This window comes from Pygocentrus nattereri, chromosome 16 (genome assembly GCF_015220715.1).
Source record: "Pygocentrus nattereri isolate fPygNat1 chromosome 16, fPygNat1.pri, whole genome shotgun sequence".
NCBI lineage: Eukaryota > Metazoa > Chordata > Actinopteri > Characiformes > Serrasalmidae > Pygocentrus > Pygocentrus nattereri.
In genome coordinates, this window is record NC_051226.1 from 19,260,499 (window position 1) to 19,270,822 (window position 10,324).

Here is a 10,324-nt window from a genome sequence, read left to right on the forward strand (position 1 = left end):
TACTAACACTTGCTTTTTGATGATGCTTCAATGCATTTCTAATTGCTGTTCAGCACAGAAAAGACTGATCCATGATAAAATGAACAGTATAAACATTCAGAGATTTTCTAGATTTTCAGAGTTGTTGGACCAGTCTGACCACCTCAGTTATATATAAATATATACACCATATATAAATTATAAACACCAGGTGTCGCTCAAGAGCCAAAACTCAAATCCTCCACTATCTGAACAGAAGCAGAAATGCTTTATGCTGGTTTAAGCTTAGTAAATAGGAGTGAGAAAGCACACTGATGCTTAAACACATACATTTCTAATGCATTTTGGCCTCATGAGAATTACTATTACAGCTGTTACCACTGTGCTCAGTGCGATTAGTCGGTGTACTTCACTACTTCCATACCACTACTGCGATACGTAACAAAAACCTTCAGAAGCTTGATTATTTTATTTTCATTTCTTTATCTATGTTTATTTTTAAGGTTCCATTAGAGTTTTGTATAACACTGACCATCTGACCAAGACAAATCCACAATTTTTTGATCAACAGTGCCATCTGCTGGTAAAAGATGGAGGTGCTGATCAAATGGGCGGAGAAAAAGTTGTTTTAAATGAAATTAGATCCAGTTGGAGGACTGGAAATGGATTTCCAAAATTTCCACATACTTTCAACTCTTGACCAGTTGCTATAAATTACATCAGTAATAAATTAACAAGCTGGTTTAAAAAAAAAGCTCATTAATCTTTCTATCCCCATATCCTAGCAGTTATGGTGGGCAAATGCATTTATAAAATAGACAATCAGCTTAACATGTTACATACATTGTTGTGTAAAAGATATTTTTCAGGAGATATTTTTGATGAGATTAGTTATAAGATAATCAACATGTTTGAGGATGGAAAAAGTAAAGGCAAAACAAGTGGGGGGGGGGTAAAAAACAGTAGGTAACAACTTGTTTGCAGCAGTCCTTTGTAGATGATTAATAAACTCTTAATAGATTATCAGTAACACATTAACAACATATCAGTGAAGTTGCAGTAGTAAAATATCTGAATACACTGAAGTAAATATCTTCATTATTTACATTACATTACATACAAATGTACATTATTTACATTAAGTAGATGTGTTGTTAATATGTTACTTCCATTACACAAAACCTAACCTTACCCAAAATCTAACTCTGGCCCTGGCCCTAATCTTAATCCTAACCTTAACTTCAACCGAAAACCTCGCCCTAATCCTAACCATAACCTCAACCCAAAACCTTTTCCTTACCCTCATGTATTTGGCATGTCAGTGAGAGTCTGTTAAGTGTTTGTTTCGTCTAAATAAAATGTTAAAAAAGAATGGAAAAACAAGTAGAATACATATTTAATGGAGCTTTACACAGAAGCCTCAACAACTAAATATATATTTTTCAATTTATATTATGTCCACACTTCTTTGTTGGGAGATTTAATTTCAGTTTTTTGAAGAAATTTGCAGGGACATTTTTATTATTTGTTTCTTAAAAGTTGGTTGCATATTCTGCATCTCAATATACAAGTAATCCAAAACAGATTCAGCGATGTTGAGGTCTGGACTGGGATGGCCGGTGAATCACTCTGAGAACAATTCAATCAGCTTCTTGTGATAAAATGTGGTAAACACAGTGGTATAATGGACAGAAACAGCTGAGGATTTTTTCATATCTAAAGAGTGGAGCTTGCTTTTCTCCTCTCTCTCAAAGATGAAAACTCTAAGCACTGTTTATCTGATGGTGACAGTTTTGGTGGTCGACCAGGTCTTACATGGTTGTTAGGAGTCTTATTTTCCTATATCTTTATATTATTCATTGAACTCCAGTTTTGGAAACTCCTGCTTTTTCACTTACTCTTCTTTGACTTTCCCTTTCCTTATGAAAGTCAATGAACGAAGGGCCATTTTGTCTGGAAATTCAATGAAGGTCCGTCTTTGACTTTTGCACAGTACTGTATGAATATTACACATGACAGCTACCCCCTACTGAGGAGTGACGCAATAGTACTTTGTAGCATTTTGATGAGAATATGAACTTTTATCAAGTACTCAAATATGACAGCAATCTGTGGACAGCGCGAGAACACACTGTCATAAGAATAATATATCTACTCAAATTAGCATTACCACATTGTTTCTATGTGATACAATATTTTCTCATGGTTCACAGCTCACATATGATCTGCAGATGAAGTTTTAAAAAATGATAAGAGATATGAGCTAAACAGAAACAAACATTGCTGTGATCTACAGATTTATTACAGATTAGCAGATGCTGGTCAGAGATGTGCAACAGCTCTAGTCCTCTGGACATCTCTAGTTACATATATATATATATATATATATATATATATATATATACATACATACATACATACACACACACACACACACACACACACACATATATATATATATATATATATATATATATATATATATGTACATACACACACACACACACACACACACACACACACATATATATATATATATATATATATATATATATATATATATACTGCGATGGACTGGCGACCTGTCCAGGGTGTATCCTGCCTTCCGCCCAAAGACTGCTGGGATAGGCTCCAGCACCCCCCGCGACCCTGACGGAGAAGCGGCTTAGAAAATGGATGGATGGATGGATATATATATATATATATATATATATACATATATACATACATACATAGATAGATACATACATATATATATATATATATACAACCCCAATTCCAATGAAGTTGGTAAAACATAAAAACAGAATACGATGATTTGCAAATCCTTTTCAACGTATATTCAATTGAATACACTACAAAGACAAGATATTTAATGTTCAAATGGATAAACTTTATTGTTTTTTGCAAATATTCACTCATTTTGAATTTGATGCCTGCAACACGTTCCAAAGAAATTTTGACAGGGGCAACAAAACACTGGGAAAGTTGAGGAATGCTCAAAAAACATCTGTTTGGAACATTCCACAGGTGAAAAGGTTAATTGGAAACAGGTGAGTGTCATGATTGGGTATAAAGGGAGCATCCCTGAAAGGCAACAAGCAAGGATGGGACGAGGTTCACCACTTTGTGAACAACTGCGTGAGCAAATAGTCCAACAGTTTAAGAACAACGTTTCTCAACATGCAATTGCAAGGAATTTAGGGATTTCATCATCTACAGTCCATAATATCAAATTTCTGAAAGTAAGCGGCAAGGCAGAAAACCAACACTGAATGCCCATGACCTTCGATCCCTCAGGCGGCACTGCATTAAAAACCCACATCATTCTGTAACGGATATTACCACATGGGCTCAGGAACACTTCAGAAAACCACTGTCAGTGAACACAGTTCATCGCTCTATCTACAAGTGCAAGTTAAAACTCTGCCATGCAAAGCGAAAGCCATAAATCAACAACACCCAGAAACGCCGCTGGCTTCTCTGGGCCAGAGCTCATCTGAGATGTACTGACGCAAAGTGAAAAAGTGTCGTGTGGTCTGACGAGTCCACATTTCAAATTGTTATTGGAAATCATGGACGTCGTGTCCTCTGGGCCAAAGAGGAAAAGGACTGTCTGTTATCAGCACAAAGTTCAAAAGCCAGCATCTCTGATGGTGTTAGTGCCCTTGCATATCTGTGAAGGCACCATTAATGCTGAAAGGTACATACAGGTTTTGGAGCAACATATGCTGCCATCCAAGCAACGTCTTTTTCAGGGATGTCCCTGCATATTTAAGCAAGACAATGCCAAGCCACATTCTGCACATGTTATAACAGCATGACTTCGTAGTAAAAGAATGCGGGTACTAGACTGGCCTGCCAGCAGTCCAGACCTGTCTCCCATTGAAAATGTGTGCCGCATTATGAAGCACAAAATACGACCATGGAGACCCCGGACTGTTAAGCAACTGAAGTTACATCAAGCAAGAATGGGAAAGAATTCCACCTACAAAACTTCAACAATTAGTGTCCTCAGTTCCCAAACGCTTATTGAGTGTTGTTAAAAGGAAAGTTGATGTAACACAGTGGTAAACATGCCCCTGTTCCAACTTCTTTGGAACGTGTTGCAGGCATCAAATTCAAAATGAGTGAATATTTGCAAAAAAAAGTTTTACACAATGTCCCAACTTCACTGGAATTGGGGTTGTACATTCAACAGAAAATATTAAGTACTTTATTACCAGTTTTGCTAGTGTCCGATTTGGCTCTCTTTAGAGCTCTCTCTCTCTTTATTTCTCCTGGAAATCACTACTTCTTATGTTCTCTCTGCATCCGTTCTGAGGGGAGTGGTGAAGCAAGCAGTAGAGTGACAGTGACAGAGGGAGATTTGGGCATGTTGTTGCTGTTTGTGGGGAAACGCCTCTTCACACTTGTTGACAACCTTACTCACACTCCTGTGACAGGCTTTCATAAGTGACATTTTACTCCTGTTTACCACTGTCTTATATAGTGGTTGGAGTCTGCTCGTTTGATGTTGATTGCTGCACTTCTTTAAGAGGTTAAAAGGTTAACCATTTCATTCTAGAGTTTTCTGGAACATGTCCTCAGCTGCACTGAGCTCAGTAAAAGCAGTGGGGAACCCTCAGGGCCTTCTGTGACTTCTAAGAAAAACATATGTAACAGTACTAGTCTGTATTGTTTAGTTAATTTTTGTTTAACAGTAATCATCATGCTTATTGTTTTTAAAATCTGTAAATAGCCGTATTTCATTATGTTTTTAAGTTCTGGTTTGAAACAAATGGGTTAAACAAAACAGTTAAGTTGAACAAAAAGTTAGCAAATTGTCCAATTATTACTGTTTCAGTATCTAAGTAGATACAAGTTACCTCTCTCAGTTGTTAGGACTTAAGGAGCTGAACTGAAGGCCTAATGTGTCAGATTAACCATTAACATAATTAAGAAATAACAGTGGAATCAACCAGTCTTGCTTTGATTAACAGTGGGTGGGAGCAATTTCGTGCTAGAACCATCGCTCTAGGTCTTCTGAAAGCCCCAAATATGTCACTGTGAATACTGAAAACAACTCAGACCTTGTTACTGGAGGAGTCACTGTAAAATATATTTAGATGTTTGTGTTTAATGAAGAACGGCCAAAAATATGTAAACTGCATTTAGTACTATAATGCTACAAGGATCCCATAGGAGTGCTAGGAGACACTAGCATTATTGTAGAGGTGTTTTGACATTTTGGACTAGCACTCAATCGCAGTTTGCCAGCATAAAGTGCTATATAATTTGCTATTTTTGATATTGAAACAAGTGGAGAAAATCTTTCAGAAGCATGGAATCTAAATTCCATTAATACCACTTCTGTATGTAAGTAGAAGAAGAGATTTTATTGTGTTTTGAATATGAGCAAAAGTTATCTTGTGAGTCTTGTTTTGCAAAAACACATACTTTAAAGTTTTTTCCATGTTTATCATTTTTTCACTCTGACAAACAGAAAAAAGGGCAGAAACAGATTGGAACCTTGTTGGAAATGTAAGTCAAATTCATTTTGTAACTAGGTAATTAAATATACACTGCTCAAAAAAATAAAGGGAACACTCAAATAACATCCTAGATCTGAATGAATGAAATATTCTCATTGAATACTTTGCTCTGTACAAAGTTGAATGTGCTGACAACAATCACACAAAAATCAATGGAAATCAAATTTATTAACCAATGGAGGCCTGGATTTGAAGTCACACACAAAATTAAAGTGGAAAAACACACTACAGGCTGATCCAACTTTGATGTAATGTCCTTAAAACAAGTCAAAAAGAGGCTCAGTATTGTGTGTGGCCTGTATGACCTCCCTACAGCGCCTGGGCATGCTCCTGATGAAGTGGCGGATGGTCTCCTAAGGGATCTCCTCCCAGACCTGGACTAAAGCATCCAACAGTATGTGGTGCAACGTGGCGTTGGTGGATGGAGCGAGACATGATGTCCCAGATGTGCTCAATCGGATTCAGGTCTGGCGAACGGGCGGGCCAGTCCATAGCTTCAATGCCTTCATCTTGCAGGAACTGCTGACACACTCCAGCCACATGAGCACATCTAGCACTGTCCTGCATTAGGAGGATCCCAGGGCCAACTGCACCAGCATATGATCTCACAAGGGGTCTGAGGATCTCATCTCGGTACCTAATAGCAGTCAGACTACCTCTGGCGAGCACATGGAGGGCTGTGCGGCCCTCCAAAGAAATGCCACCCCACACCATTACTGACCAACTGCCAAACTGGTCATGCTGAAGGATGTTGCAGGCAGCAGATCGCTCTCCACGGCATCTCCAGACTCTGTCACGTCTGTCACATGTGCTCAATGTGAAACTGCTTTCATCTGTGAAGAGCACAGGGTGCCAGTGGCGAATTTACCAACCCTGGTGTTCTCTGGCAAATGCCAAGCGTCCCGCACGGTGTTGGGCTGTGAGCACAACCCCCATCTGTTGACGTTGCGCCCTCATTCCATCCTCATGGTTTCTAACGGTTTCTAACCGTTTATGCAGACACATGCACATTTGCGGCCTGCTGGAGGTCATTTTGCAGGGCTCTGGCAGCGCTCCTCCTGTTCCTCCTTGCACAAAGGTGGAGGTAGCGGTCCTGCTGCTGGGTTGTTGCCCTCCTATGGCCTCCTCCACATCTCCTGGTGTACTGGCCTGTCTCCTGGTAACACTTCCAGGCTCTGGACACTACACTGACAGACACAGCAAACTTTCTTGCCACAGCTCGCATTGATGTGCCATCCTGGATGAGCTGCACTACCTGAGCCACTTGTGTGGGTTGTAGAGTCCGTCTCATGCTACCACGAGTGTGAAAACACCAACATTCAAAAGTGACCAAAACATCAGCCAGAAAGCATCGGTACTGAGAAGTGGTCTGTGGTCCCCACCTGCAGAACCACTCCTTTATTGAGTGTGTCTTGCTAATTGCCAATAATTTCCACCTGTTGTCTTTTCCATTTGCACAACAGCAGTGAAATTGATTGTCAATCAGTGTTGCTTCCTAAGTGGACAGTTTGATTTCACAGAAGTTTGATTGACTTGGAGTTATATTGTGTTGTTTAAGTGTTCCCTTTATTTTTTTAAGCAGTATATTTAGCTCATATCTCTTATCTGAAATAATAGGAGGAAAATATAAAAATCTGTTCAATCAAACATATCCAATATATTACAATATACACTGTCTCTCCAAAAAAAGGTCACCACCTGGATTTAACTAAACAAATAGGTAAGAGCCTCCCATTGGATTGTTATGGCATGGGTGAGTATGTTTCAGCTGGCAACAAGTTATTTAACCCTAACTGATGCAGTGCGTAGCTTCTCATTTGTTGAACAACCATGTGAAAAGACACATTCTGTGGTCATGGAAAAGATGTTAACCTGTTTCAGAAGGGTCAAATTATTGGCGTGCATCAAGCAGAGAAAACATCTAAGGAAACCGCTGAAACTACTAAAATTGAGTTAAAAACTGTCCAAAGCATTATTAAAAAGTGGAAGGACAGTGGGGAAACATCATCTTCGGGGAAGGAATGTGGTCGAGGAAAAAATCTTGAATGATCGTGACCGGCAATCACAAACTTTGGTGAAGTCAAATTGTAGAAAAACAACAGAACTCATGGATATATTTAATAGTGAAAGTAAAAGCATTTCCACACGCACAATGCGAAGGGAAGGTCGTGTGGTCCGATGAGTCCAGATTTACCCTGGCAACTGAAGTGATGAACCCATCGTGCCTAGTGCCTACCGTACATGCCTGTGTGAGCAGTGCTAAGATCTTGGGTTGCTGCAGTTGGTCAGGTCTAGGTTTGTGCCCAAAGACTGAGGTCAGCTCACGACCTGAATATACTGAACGACCAGGTTATTCCATCAATGGATTATTTCTTTCCACATGGCATGGGCATATTCCAAGATAATGCCAGGATTCATCAGCTCAAATTGTGAAAGAGTGCTTCAGGGAGTATGAGACATCATTTTCACACATGGATTGGCCACCAGTCCAGTCCTGAACCCTATTGAGAATCTTTGGGATGTGCTGGAGAAGACTTTGCACAGTGGTCCAAATCTCCCATCATCAGTACACGATCTTGGGGAAAAAAAATTAATGCACCTCTGGACAGAAATAAATGTTGTGACATTGTGACAGGAGCTTGTGGAAACGATGCCACAGTGAATGCGTGCCGTAATCAAAGCTAAAGGCGGTCCAACTAAATATTATAAATATTATACCTTTTTTTTCAGCCAGGCATTTGCCTAATATTCTGAAATTTGTATGAATCAGATTACTCAAACATCCCCTTTGGTAAATACAAAATTACAGTGTTACATGACACATTCTGTCTCTAACTAGAAGCATCAGCATGTTCAGTTGGAGACGACATAAAATGTGTTGAAGTATTTCTGTGCCCAGTTATGGATAACAGTCTGGGGAACTTAACACAGAATGTGTTAAATCAACAAATAATATGGCACAAAAAGTGTTAAAATGCATGACACAAGTAATTTGACATCACTTTTTAGAGTGTAATTGCATTAACACTAAGTCCACTAGATGGCAGGCCACTCAACAGAAGAGTAAAGCTTCAGTCTGTGTGTCTGGCACACTGGGGGTGTAGACGTGACAAACAGTTTTAGCCTTATGCTTGAAGACTTGAGCTTATTCCCAACCCCAGTAAGACAAGCATGGCACCACAGCCAAGATGGTCACTGGCAAAAAATACAAAACACCGGACAATGACAGAGGAAGTGCTTCCCACACTTTTGGCAGCAGTTTTGATCCAGGGCTCTAGGAGAAACTTACAGATTCAGACCTTTGGAAGAGGCCCACAGACTTGTAGGACCAACTTAAGCAATACAAATGCAGTTGAAGTAATAAAAGGACAGTTGATCATTGACAATAAAAATAAGAGACCATCGAACTAAACACATACCTATTATTCTCCATTCATTTGATTATGACGCAGAGACTATGACCGTTATTTGGAATGTTGCAGCGTAACTATGATGGAAAAAGAGCCTTTAGCAGAAGTGAAAGTATTCAACTGTGAACTGGTTTCAATTCAGAGTAATTCCTAATAATGCTGTTTCAATCAGAGGCCTGGGATTACACACAAATACTACACTGTAAAAAGTGGGACACAGCCAAAGGTGATCTGAAGTGCACTGAGGTTTGAACCGATGTACAATATTGCTTTTGTTCATCTAAATTTTGCTTTGCAGTGTTTCATTGCAAGTGTTTATTTGAGTTGATTAAAACCAGTTAAAGTGCTTGTTACCACATGAACTGTTTTAGGTTGAACTGACAAACCATTTTTTACAGTGTAACATTAAATTCAGTTTTGCAATTGTAAAGAAAAAACAAAACAAAAAAAACACAAATGTTTAAATATAAATTACCAGTGTTGATTACAAATTAGTATGTGATCAATTACCGATGTACTACTTGAAATGGGCAATCTCAGGTGCTCAGTTTATTCTGAAGTATGACTTGAATAAAGGTAGACTAAAAAGCAGGTGGGTAAACAAATGAAATCAAACAAAAAGACTTCTTTCAAAAATTTAAAAAATAATGGTTGAACCAGAAATCCTGTGGATGAAAAGGCAACAAATAAAATTATCAGTCGTTTGCAGAATCAGGACATGCATTCAAATGTTATCTTATCAGAGTTTGTTGTTGTGTTTGTTTACAATGTTAATCTGCTTCAATCTGAGAATAAACTATACTGATTCCACAGCTAAGCTGAGTTCAGCAAACAAAGGCCTAATGAAACAAACTGACCTGGGTCATTTTGTAATGTTTTCAAAATTCAAGTGAGTAACAGTGATTTTACAGCATTAATCCAAGTTGTTTAATTTGCTGACGTTTAATCTTGTTTCATATCTCTGCAGTACTAAACTCTTGACTTGCCAAAAAGGGAAAACAAAGACAAATGACTTACAGAAATTAATATTAGTTTTGAAGGAATACTTAAGTTTGCACAGAATTTCAAAGCCATTATTCAGACAGAATTTTGATAGGGGGAAGAAAAAAAAAATCAAGAAAAAAAAAGTCACAATATTGCACTTAGTCTGTCCTAAACTAGGAAACAATACAATCATAAGCAACTGTATTTAACTGCATTCAGTTATAGGTTTGTTAGGTTTGAGGATACCAGCCTTTTACAATTATGCATCAACATAATCATGTAATAAATGAGTTATTATAAAAAAAAAAAAGAACAAATAAAACTTTCTGGTTGCTTTGCATTTAGAATACTGGAACCTGTTCTGGCCAGACACATTTCAGACACTGACTTTAATGTACAACTTGAGTGAAAACCAAA